Below are 11,325 nucleotides of genomic sequence, written 5' to 3' on the forward strand. Positions count from 1 at the left end.
GCCAAAGTACTCATTAAAATTACTCATGGACAAAAGAGATTTGCACTAATTAAAATGCCTAGTCACTGTAGTGTGGGTTAAGAGGGAAGATTGACTTAATACCAAATGGCTTTATTTTATGGCTTTACATCAAACTTTTGAAATATTTTCTGTTAAGGAAATGAACGGAAAATGAAAAAAAAAACCTCATAGGGCAGCAGATAAAATACCACAGACCTAAAGAGATTCATTATAATCATTATGGCAGCATTTTCTATCACATTTATGAATTTGGGCAATTTTTATTGCACTTGTTGTTAAGGGACGATTGAGCAAGTGCCATTTTATGAGCTACTAATTCTTCAGTGATTCCCAAGTGGAGGATCCACACACAAGGGTCAATTATTATGACTCTAATAGAAATGCTGTGATTGGGAAAAATGTAAAGTAACATTAATCTCCCCATTGCTCCCTTGAGCAGAGTTCGGCTGTCAATTTTAGTCCTGAGGAGCTCAGAGACCACCAACATGGCCAGAAGGGTTTTGGATTTGTTACATCAAGGGCACAGTGAGCTGAATATTTTTAATATGACTTTATAAAAACCAGTTCTGACTTTTAACATTACAGGAATATTTAAAGGAAAAGAAGACTAAATATGAGTCCTATAATTAAAATATAGACTGTGTTTCAGTATATTATCCCAAGATTTTAGCCTTTGTTTTCAAAATCAGTCCTAATTTAGACCAAAAGTCCTGATTCTTCTCTGGCTTTTATTTCAGTCTTAACATGACTAAGCATGGAAGATTTTATTCAGGTGACAGAGAATTTATATTCTTATTTCCCATGAAAATTAGAACAATCACAAATCCTTCTACAACTTGAAACAATCATTGTGGAATACCTAGCACCATCATTACACTTTTGGCACCCAGTAAGGTTAGGCTCCGGAGAGGGCAGTGACACCCCACTCCAGTACTCTTGCCTGGAAAATACCATGGATGGAGGAGCCTGGTGGGCTGCAGTCCATGGGGTTGCGAAGAGTCGTACACGACTGCGCGACTTCACTTTCACTTTTCACTTTCATACATTGGAGAAGGAAATGGCAACCCACTCCAGTATTCTTGCCTGGAGAATCCTAGGGACAGAGGAGCCTGGTAGGCTGCCGTCTATGGGGTCACACAGAGTCAGACACGACTGAAGCGACTTAGCAGCAGCAGCAGCAAGGTTAGGCTCCTTCTTGCATATATTTGTATGATATTGACACATAACTATCATTTACCACATATGGATGCTATGCTAAGTCACTTCAGTTGTGTCCGACTCTGTGAGACCCCATAGACGGCAGCCACCAGGCTCCCCCATCCCTGGGATTCTCCAGGCAAGAACACTGGAGTGGGTTGCCATCTCCTTCTCCAATGCATGAAAGTGAAAAGTCAAAGTGAAGTCGCTCAGTCGTGTCTGACTCTGAGCAACCCATGGACTGCAGCCTACCAGGCTCCTCCATCCATGGGATTTTCCAGGCAAAAGTACTGGAGTGGGGTGCCATTGCCTTCAGGAAGAAAAAGAAGGAAGGGTGAAAGGAGATTAATATTTATTGATAACTTTTTATGTGCAAGGCAATAAGCTCACTATTTTATATGTGGCAGCTGATTTCACCCTTTTGATAATGCTGCAGATATGACTTATTAGATTAGAAAGTTAAGATTGAGCTAAGTTAAATATCTTCACCAGTATCCCTCCCTAGTGAATGGTGGACTCAGGAATTGGAGCCACACCTACTTGCCCACAACACTATCCACTATACTATGTGGCCTTCTCGTTCTAAGAACTGATTCTCAGTAGTTAAGATCCTTAATGTCCTATGGCAGAGTTCAAAGGGAAGGTGTTGGTTCACCTGCCAGTGCACCAAAAGGTGCTTCAAGTTCAAGATTATTGTGTCTCAATCAGCTTTGACATCGGCAGCATTTCTTGAGGAATCTAAAGGGATGCCTGCCACTTTCCAGTAATGGGTCCCAGGACAACAAGGAATGCTCAGCTAACAGCTAAAGGCCTCAACAGGGCCATGTTCATGAGGGGACAAGACTGCGACAATTCCTTGTCTCCAGGCTGACCCCGCCTCTCAATTTAGAATAGTCTCTATCTTCCTTCTTCCTTGTACTCAGTTTGCTGTCTTCCCTGTATCCATTCTCCTCAGACTCCAAACCATTCTCTAAGCTGCTGCCAAAGATCTTGAGGCTTATAAAGTACAAATCGGACCACATCTCTCTTCTCCAAAAAAATTCTTTCATTCCAATAGCCTTATGATTAGATTAGCAGTGAGGAATTGGGCCTTTCTTCCTTCTCTGACTGTTCCTCTCCCCTTCTCTCCATTCACCCTCATATTTTTTTCCCTGACCATTCTGAAATATTCAGGGTATTTCAAAATATCTGTCAATGTGACAAGCTGCTTCATATCTCCAAGTCTTTGTTCATGCAGTTTTATTGACTTAGAACATCCTTTCTTCCCTTTCCTTCTAAGAAAATTTGTCTTTCATATTTCAGCTCCAATTTTAATTCATTTAGACCTCCCTGTCCAATTTCTCTATCCCATTAAATACTCAAATATGATAGTATTATATTGCTGAATCACAATAATTCACTTGACTGTTTTTCACTTTACATGGTAAGCTGCTTGAGGACAGGGCTATGTTCAGGCATGTTATTCTCTATACACAGCATGAGAACCTAGGCTCTGTGTCTTGCCTCTTGAATGAAAATCTAAGCTCTGCCACTTACTGACTAATTTGTCACTTTTTAGCCTCACTTTTCTCATCTATGAAATGGATAACTGCCTACTTTGTAAGGTTATTGTTAGGATTAAGTCAGATTAATTTATGTCAAGAAATTACAATGTCTGCCTATGTTAAGTAGGCAATCAATGTTAGCCATTACTATGACGAGAAGAATGGCAACCACTTGTTTATGAATAATCACTCTCAATGTATAATAAAAGTCATGAATTCAGTAAATTTTTTAATAGAGTTTTGCAGGACTTCTACCTTTGTCATGCCTATCAGAGGGACTGTTAACAAAAGCTAAAATTTTTGGTGTCTAATAGAGAAAAGAAATTAAGATACCTTCTAGGATCCTTTTTACATTTTACAGATGAACTCATTGAGGCTGTGTAACATCAACTGTATCACTTAGGGTTTCATAAGAGAAGTAGAGCCATTCTGAGTGATATAGAATAAGGCCTTTATTAAATGGATTAGATCATGGGCAGCTTCCCAGGTGGCTTGGTGGTAGAGGCTGCCTGCCAATGAAGGAGATACAAGAAACACAGGTTCAATCCCTAGCAGGGAAGATCCCCTGGTGGAAGAAATGGCAACCCATTCCAGTATTCTTGCCTGGGAAATCCCATGGACAGAGGAACCTGGTGGGCTACAGTTCATGGGGTTGCAAAGAGTTGGACATGACAGAGCATGCACGCACAAGATCATGGGCAATTTTGAGAGGTGGTAGAGAAGTCTATAGAAAGCTTTTGCTTTCATGTCTGATGGTGAGTCTGAAGTCACAGTGGGTCAGCAGAACCAGAAGTCAGAGAGCAAAGCTTGACCTGAGGTAAAGGAGCATGAAGACAAACTGGAACCTTCAAAAACAAACTGTGACAGACTGGAACTCGTGTTTGTCTCACCACCTACAACCTTGAGATACAGGTAAGCTGAAAAAGGAGACATGTGCCCTTGAGCTGCACATATTCCTAGCCTAAGACTTGGAGAAACTGAAGGGCAAGGTGTGGCAGGAACCAAAGGAGCTGGGAGCTAGTGGCTATTGGCGCCAACTGGGTGTGTGCACTGCAAGAGAGCTCGGGCCCTGAGCACCCTGCCTGCTGCCTCGCTTTCACCTCCTACATCTCATGCAAATTTCTCTTGTGGCCAACTGTAACTTGGAGAAACAAATGACTGGAAATGCAATTCCAGCTCAGATAAACTGGCACAGTTTAAAGCTACTACATCGAGTAACAAGTCCAGAAATAGGCAATTGTAGAACTGCCCCCCCCCCCGCTAGAACCCAATGTTCTTTTCATTAAATTACTCTCCCACCTGTAATAAATAGCATCAGTTGCAAGCTTAAGAACATACATTTTATTTTGGAAGGAGTAAGTGTTAAATTTTTGAAAATAGACCTCAAGTCACTGGATTTTCATCTAAAGCAATGTCAATCTTTCCAGTAATTCTCAGAAAATTTGCCTTTGTAATATCAGATGGTTTGTAAAGTCATTAAGGTCCAACTTTGTCACTCAATATGATGTCCATGGTGGAAATTAGTTGGCTTAACACCAGTCCACACAAGTGGTGTGTGTATATTTCTTGACAATACAGGGAAGATTTACGGAGTTCTGGTCCTGGTCAGGAAATTCTGAATTGTTTGATTTTGGTCAAAATCACACAAACTTATTTATCCATGGAGGCTTTTGGTCTCCCAGAGATGGCCTAATCTAAGACCACAAAACCAGAAGCAGCCAACAGCTAATTTTTGTCTGATTTTGTGAAAACCTAATACTCCAAACTCTCCTACTAGGAGAGATTGAAATTTTACCTGTAGGAAAATATTAATTTCTATGAAAGTTTGGTTTAAGTAGCTTTGTCCACCTTATTACATATGGCTTACAAAGCTTTGTGAAAAATAGAATGAGCAGAATACTCAGCCGACAGCTCAAAGACTTTTGAAAAATAACCTCTAGGTGGCGTTAGAGCTCTGTTTCTGCTCTGACATCTTTGGGTTCCTATTGAAATAGTCTCCACTAACAATTTGTGATAATTATTAACCTGATGACTATCAGTATTCCCTTGCCTCTTGCAGTTCCACTTGCCTTAATGATAATTTCTTTATAGTGCTCTGTTTAGAAAACACATTTCTTCGAGTCTTCCCACAGATCTTGTTTTGCGTTTCTTGTCAATGACTTGGCTCAAAAATATGGACCAGTAGAGTCTCATAATATCCTACACTGTATATACTGTATAAGGCATCTTTAAAATATACTGATTCTTTTTTTTACTGTCATTTGCTTTGAGGAGGACAGTAAGAGCCCTTTAAGTGTGCCTGGAAGCCACTTTTTCCCCATGATAAATGGCAGATTCCAAGAATTTTATTTCTTTTCTGTGGCTGAACCTTCACTTCAAAGGCTTTGCTTATGCAACCTAGGTTCTCCATGGTACAAGCAGGGCTGACCCACAGGGCACATTCACTTTGTTGAAATAGCTGAGTCTCCATGGGTGAACTGAGATGTCAGAAACCACAGTGTGAGAATAGGAACTGGCTTCAGAGTCCAGTTTTAGGGCAGTGGCTTTTCTGAATTGAGGAATCAGAGTTTAGCATCTTCAGAGGACCTCCTGTATGGAAGCCAGTGTCAGGAACGTCTCTCTACAAAACTCAACTCACCTCCTCCCTTGTACCCATTTTTTTCCCTTCTGGGTCCAATGCTGCCCACCATTCTTGTTAATCTTTTTCATTCTATTAAGTGAAACAAGGATATTTACTGATAATAGTCTAATACAGCAAAGATGTTTTCATCTAACAAGGTATTCTTTACTATTGGGATAAAGCAGTGGTTAAGACCTTGGAATTTAGAGTGAGAGATGTAGGCAGAGTTTAGCCTTGCCACTTACAAGCTGTGCAGCCATGGGAAAATCAGTTCACGTCTCCAAGCTTGGTTTCCTGAACAGTACAGTGAAAGCAAGACCTCAGAGCCTCACTGTGAAGATCAAATGAAATGTCAGTGGGTATAGTGATTACCACTGAGAGAGCATGTCATAAGTGGTAGCTCTTACTATTTTTAATATTATTTATACAGAAGTGAAATTATAATGGCACCTGATAGTAATTTTAAAGCATGGACTTGGATAATAGTTTATAGAGAATTTTACCATTTTCTTTGTGCTTTCTGGTGCTTTCAAGATTTTGTATTAACAACATAATTGGGAATTTTTACATAGGATATTTTTAAGATTAAAAAAGTCAATATATATTTACTGCAATGCTTAGTAAACTCTTTTGCCAAGACAACTGTGGTGGGCAAAATAATGCCCCTCCCTCCAAAGATGTCCATGTTCTGATGCCCAGAAAATAAATGTGTTGCCTTAAATGGTGAAAAGGGACTTTGAAGATGTGGTTAAGGGTTTGCTAAAGACCTTGTGATGAAAAGATTTTTACTGGATTCTCCAGTGGACCCAATCTAATCAAACGAGCCCTTCAAAACAGAAAACTTCTGTGGGCTGTGGGCTGTGGTCAGAGAGAAATGTAATGACAGAGGGTGCAAGAGATGTGATGTGAGGAGAACTCAGTCTGCCTTTGCTGACTTCAAAGGTGAAGGGAGAGGGCCACAAGACTAGGACTGCCAGCAGTCTCTAAAGCTAAAAGAGACAAGTTAACAAATTCTTCCCTAGAGAGGAGTACAGTTCCTGCCAACACCTCACACTTAACCCACTGAAATCTGTGTTAAATGTCCAAACTACAGAACGGGAAAATAATACATTTGTAGTGTTTTCAACCACTAGGTCGGAGAAGGTAATGGCACCCCACTCCAGTACTCTTTCCTGGAAAATCCCATGGACGGAGGAGCCTGATAGGCTGCAGTCCATGGGGTCGAGAAGAGTCGGACACGACTGAGCGACTTCCCTTTCACTTTTCACTTTCATGCATTGGAGAAGGAAATGGCAACCCACTCCAGTATTCTTGCCTGGAGAATCCCAGGGATGGGGGAGCCTGGTGGGCTTCCGTCTATGGGGTCGCACAGAGTTGGACACAACTGAAGCGACTTAGCAGCAGCAGCAGCAGCAACCACTAAGTTGATAGTACTTTGTTACAGCAGCAATATGAAACTAATAACAAAAAAAAAATCTAAATATTTACCAGTGTTTAAGTTTTTTGCTCGTGTATAGACCCTCTGCCATAATCAGCAACCAAATTGCTGCCCTTAGGGACAGTGTCATTAAAATAATAAATGCTAATAGTGGGAACAACTTCAGCAATCATCTAATTCAAGTCTTATATTTTATACATGAAGAAATTAAGGCCTGGAGAGGTCTGTGACTTAGCTTGGAAACATTATAATGCTTCAAATGGCCAATAACAGAAAAGCTTCAATCACCCTGATTTTTAAAAATACGTTTTTTTATCTTTTGGCCATGCCATATGCAGGGTCCTAATTTCCCAATCAGGAATTGAATCCATGCCCCCTGTATTGACAGCACAGAGTCTTAACCACTGGGTCACCAGGGAAGTCCCTCACTCACCCTGATTTATACAATAAGGAGTTTCATCATCTCATGGAAGAAGAAACAAGGCAGGCTTCCCCACAGCATATCAGGACTCTGACTGTTGGAATCTTCCTTGGCTCTGGGTATCAGCAAGATGACTGCGCCAACACTAAGCCTCACATCCACATGTGACAATGCCCAGAAAAAGAATGGGAGTGTCTCATCCTGTATCTCCTTCTTAATGGTGAAGAATAATTTCCCTTAGGCCCCTCAGTTATATGTGCTGTGAGTCTGAGCATGAAATCTACATCCAGACTGACTGTGTTTGCGTAACAATGCTGCTACTTAGCAGCTTCATAACCTGACTTGGGCAAATTATTTAACCCCTTTGTGTCTCACTGTCCTCACCTGTAAAATGGAACGAATATATTTTGCCTGCCTCATTGAGTTTGGGGAGGACTGAAGCAGTTATTGTGTTGCATGACTTAGAACATTTTCTGGCACATGGTGAATATGTACCCATGTGTGCTCAGTCACGTCTGACTCTTTGCGACCCCATGGACTGTAGCCCACCAGGATCCTCAGTCCATGGGATTCTCCAGGCAAGAATACTGGAGTGGGTTGCCATTTCACTTTCCAGAGGATCTTCCCAATCCAGGGATTGAACCCACATCGTGTGTCTCCTGCATTGCAGGTGGATTCTTTACCACTGAGCCCCCATTTAAGCCCCCATAGTGAATATAGTAGCTACAAATTTGTTCAAGTGTGTCCCAGGTGACTCAGTGATAAAGAATCTGGGCATCAATGCAGGGGATGCAGGTAACGTGGGTTCAATCCCTGGGTCAGAAAGGTCCCCTGGAGAAGAGAATGGCAACCCACTGCAATATTCTTGCCTGGAAAATCCCATGGACTGGTGGGCTACAGTCCATGGGATCGCAAAAATTCAGACATGACCGAGGGACTAAGCACCAATTCGTACAAGCCTCCTTGGATCCAAAACCTTACAGTAGTCTCCTTCCACAGTGACTCTGGGCCCAGCCACATGACTTGTTCCAACTGTTGAAATGATCCTGGGCACAACGATGGCAGAAACTTGAAAGACACTTGTTGCTCTTGAACACTGCTCTTGGATGAAGCCACCTAGGTAGGGTAACCCGCTAAAAAAAAAGAAATACATTGCTTCTGTAGCCCTGGCCAACAGGTAGATAGATGAATAAGGCCATCCTAGGTCATCGAGTCACCAGTCATCCCCCAGGCTGATCACAGACAGCTGTGCAAGCCCTCATGAGTTAAATTGCAGATTAAATTGCAGAGTTGTAGGGTGGTTTGTTATGTAGCAAAGGCTAACTGATACAGTAAGCACTCAAAAAGAATTAGTTATCCTCTGCTGTCAATTCTCACTGATTCATCACCAACAATGGAGTGATGTAAATAATCATGGCAACGGTTCGCTCAGACCAGAGGCCCTCCTCCTTGCCTGTGTGTCATTAATCGTATGCGAAGTATTAGCAAGTGGCAGAGGTGATTGTGCCATGCAGTGAGGGTTGGGAGGAATCATTTGATCGGGAGTAATCACTGAGAAGGAATGGATGTTGGGATGTCAGTCATCAAAATCATTACATGCATGATCACACAGCTGGTCAGTAGCAGCACAGTGATTGGCTCTCCTGAGGCTCTGCCTGCTGGTTTTTCTATCATTGCCTTCTGTGGAAGATGGTGATACCCTCAGGCACTCACAATAAGTTAATTATTGGGCATATTGTCCAACAGCAGAGGGAAACTTGTTCACACTGTTTTTCTTTGAGCTGCACATATTCTCAGGCAAAATAGAAAACTTCACATACCATTACTGAGACCTCTTTTCCTTTTTTCCTGTATGTCCAGCAGCTGCTGAGTGTTCAGCATCAGATATGAGAAAGTAAGCCAAATATACTGGAGGAAAACCTAGAGAAAGCAAGCTCAGCTTTAAAAAAAAATGCTAAGTTTGCTGACTCAAGAGCCCAGGACAGCTTAATAAAATTGAACAGAGAAAAACCAATTAAACACTTTAAACTGCTATTCTGGGGCTCACCAGAACAACACAGATCAAAAGAGGAAATATTCAATTATTACTAGCAGCTGGAAAGTTTTTTTTTGTTTGTTTGTTTGTTTTTTTTAGTTAAGCCAAGTCCCCTCTCTTGCTGCTGCTTCCAGGAGGGCTAAGAGATTTTTTCAGTCTCCAGAAAGTACTCCACTGTGGATTTGCCCACAGATATTCAAAGAAATCCTAATGGCCTAATGCACATCTCTGAGTGGCCCACTCTTTTCAAAAACTTTCAGGGGCTTCCCATGGCTTGTCAATATCCTTGACCTGGAAGACAAAGCTTTTTGCAGTATGATCCCCTGCCCTATAGCTTTCTCAATTACTCTACCTACTTGTGGCCTGAATTCTTGACATATTATGGGGCTACCCTGGTGGTTTGGATGGTAAAGAATCCACCTGCAATGTGGTAGACCTGGGTTTGATCCCTGAGTTGGGAAGATCCCCTGGAGGAGGGCATGGCAACTCACTCCATTATTTTTGCCTAGAGAATCTCAAGGACAGATGAGCCTGGTGGGCTACAGCCCATGGGGTTGCAAAGAGTCGGACAGGATTGAGCAACTAAGCACAGCATACCATCATTTAATGAATCCTGTCCTCTACTTTCATTGTCTGTGTCTGTGCCCCACTCCATTCCCATTTTCCATATATCCTCATTGACAAGTGCATTTTTAAAAAACCTCAAATGCAAACTTCATGAAGCCTTTCCTTATCTTTAGTTGCAACTCACCAGCCATGGACCACCTGCCATACTTAACTTGTAGCTCAGAAGAACACATACCAGAAGAGCCATGAGGAACCTGCCTTGTGCTGGGAGATTCTAAGGAGGTTTCAAAGAGGCGAGGCCATTTCTGGACCAGATGCTGTCAGAAAGTGGGAATGCTTGGTAACTTGGTATTATGGTAACTTTTTTCTAAGAGGCAAGAAAATTAAAGCCATGCTAGAGTTCTTGGTGCAGAAGTACATATTAAACAGAAGAGTGGATCATTTTGTGACTTTACTGTTGCAGAGTGTCCTTCCCTCTGTGGCTCCGTTTGATCATTTTTTATGTACACTGCATGTATATATTCTGTTTATAAACCCTGTGTGTTATGTCCAGTGTGGACATCTCAGCTCTGAGGACTGTTCATCCTTTTCTTCTGTGCAGCTAGTTTGATTCATCCTCTCAGGATCTCCATAGTACAGCGATGAGGGAAATGTCCCACAGATACATCAACAGGGGCCCTCATAGATTGTTCTTTTGTTTCTAGTTGACACTTAAATCTTTTATATATCCCATTAAAAACACAACTGATTTCATGTCAATGTATGGCAAAACCACTTCAATATTGTAAAGTAGCCTCCAAGTAAAATAAATTTAAAAAAACACAACTTGTTTTTAAAATGTAACATGTTTTGCGAAAGAGGAAAATTTGGCATGACTTGACTTGTAGGTCTGCATGGAAGAAGCTGAATAGCAAGTATCACTTTTGGACAGATGGACTTGTTCCCTCCAGTTGCCCACAGCCCCAGCCTCTCACACTGTGTAGGCTTGTCCATTTACACTAGACTCATATTCCTTACCAGCTTCCCTAGGGCTGTCTGAGACTATGGTCTCATCTCATCCATGTTTCAGAGTTAAATAAGGGACTGTATAGAAGAGTAAGAAGGATGAAACAGTGCTTGTGAAGGACCAGATACTAAACATTTTAGGCTTTGTGGGTCAGGCAGTCTCTGCAACAGCTATTCAACTGTTACATTAGAGCAAGAAGGCAGCCATAGACAATACATAAACCAATGACATGGACCCAAAGAAACTATTGCCAAAAACAAGTGGTAGACAGGCTTTAACCCACAGGACTAGTGCTAACTTTGAGGCCCATTTCTGCCATTTGATCACAAGCCAATGACCATGTCCGAGTTTCACATTCTCATCTATAAAATGGTGAAACTACTATTTGCCTTACATATGAGAATCCAGATGGGATATTGTGATGTGAAAAATCTTTTTAAAATATGAAGCACTGTATATTTAAAAGATACTCTGAG

At 41.5% G+C, this 11,325-nt stretch overlaps 1 long non-coding RNA gene across 2 annotated transcripts in view; it reads left to right on the forward strand.

Moving 5' to 3' along the window:
- LOC129641130 (uncharacterized) overlaps positions 1-10,580 on the forward strand; it is a 148,040-nt gene extending 137,460 nt beyond the window's left edge. The window contains exons 5-6 of one of the 2 annotated variants that reach the window (XR_008709099.1): positions 8,241-8,361; positions 10,017-10,580. This is a non-coding gene — a long non-coding RNA (uncharacterized LOC129641130). The remainder of the gene's footprint in view (positions 1-8,240; positions 8,362-10,016) is intronic. The other variant, XR_008709100.1, reaches the window with a different exon arrangement.
- The last annotated feature ends 745 nt before the right edge of the window (positions 10,581-11,325 follow it).

The sequence above is a fragment of the Bubalus kerabau genome, unplaced genomic scaffold (assembly GCF_029407905.1).
Source record: "Bubalus kerabau isolate K-KA32 ecotype Philippines breed swamp buffalo unplaced genomic scaffold, PCC_UOA_SB_1v2 scaffold_76, whole genome shotgun sequence".
In the NCBI taxonomy this organism is placed as follows: domain Eukaryota; kingdom Metazoa; phylum Chordata; class Mammalia; order Artiodactyla; family Bovidae; genus Bubalus; species Bubalus kerabau.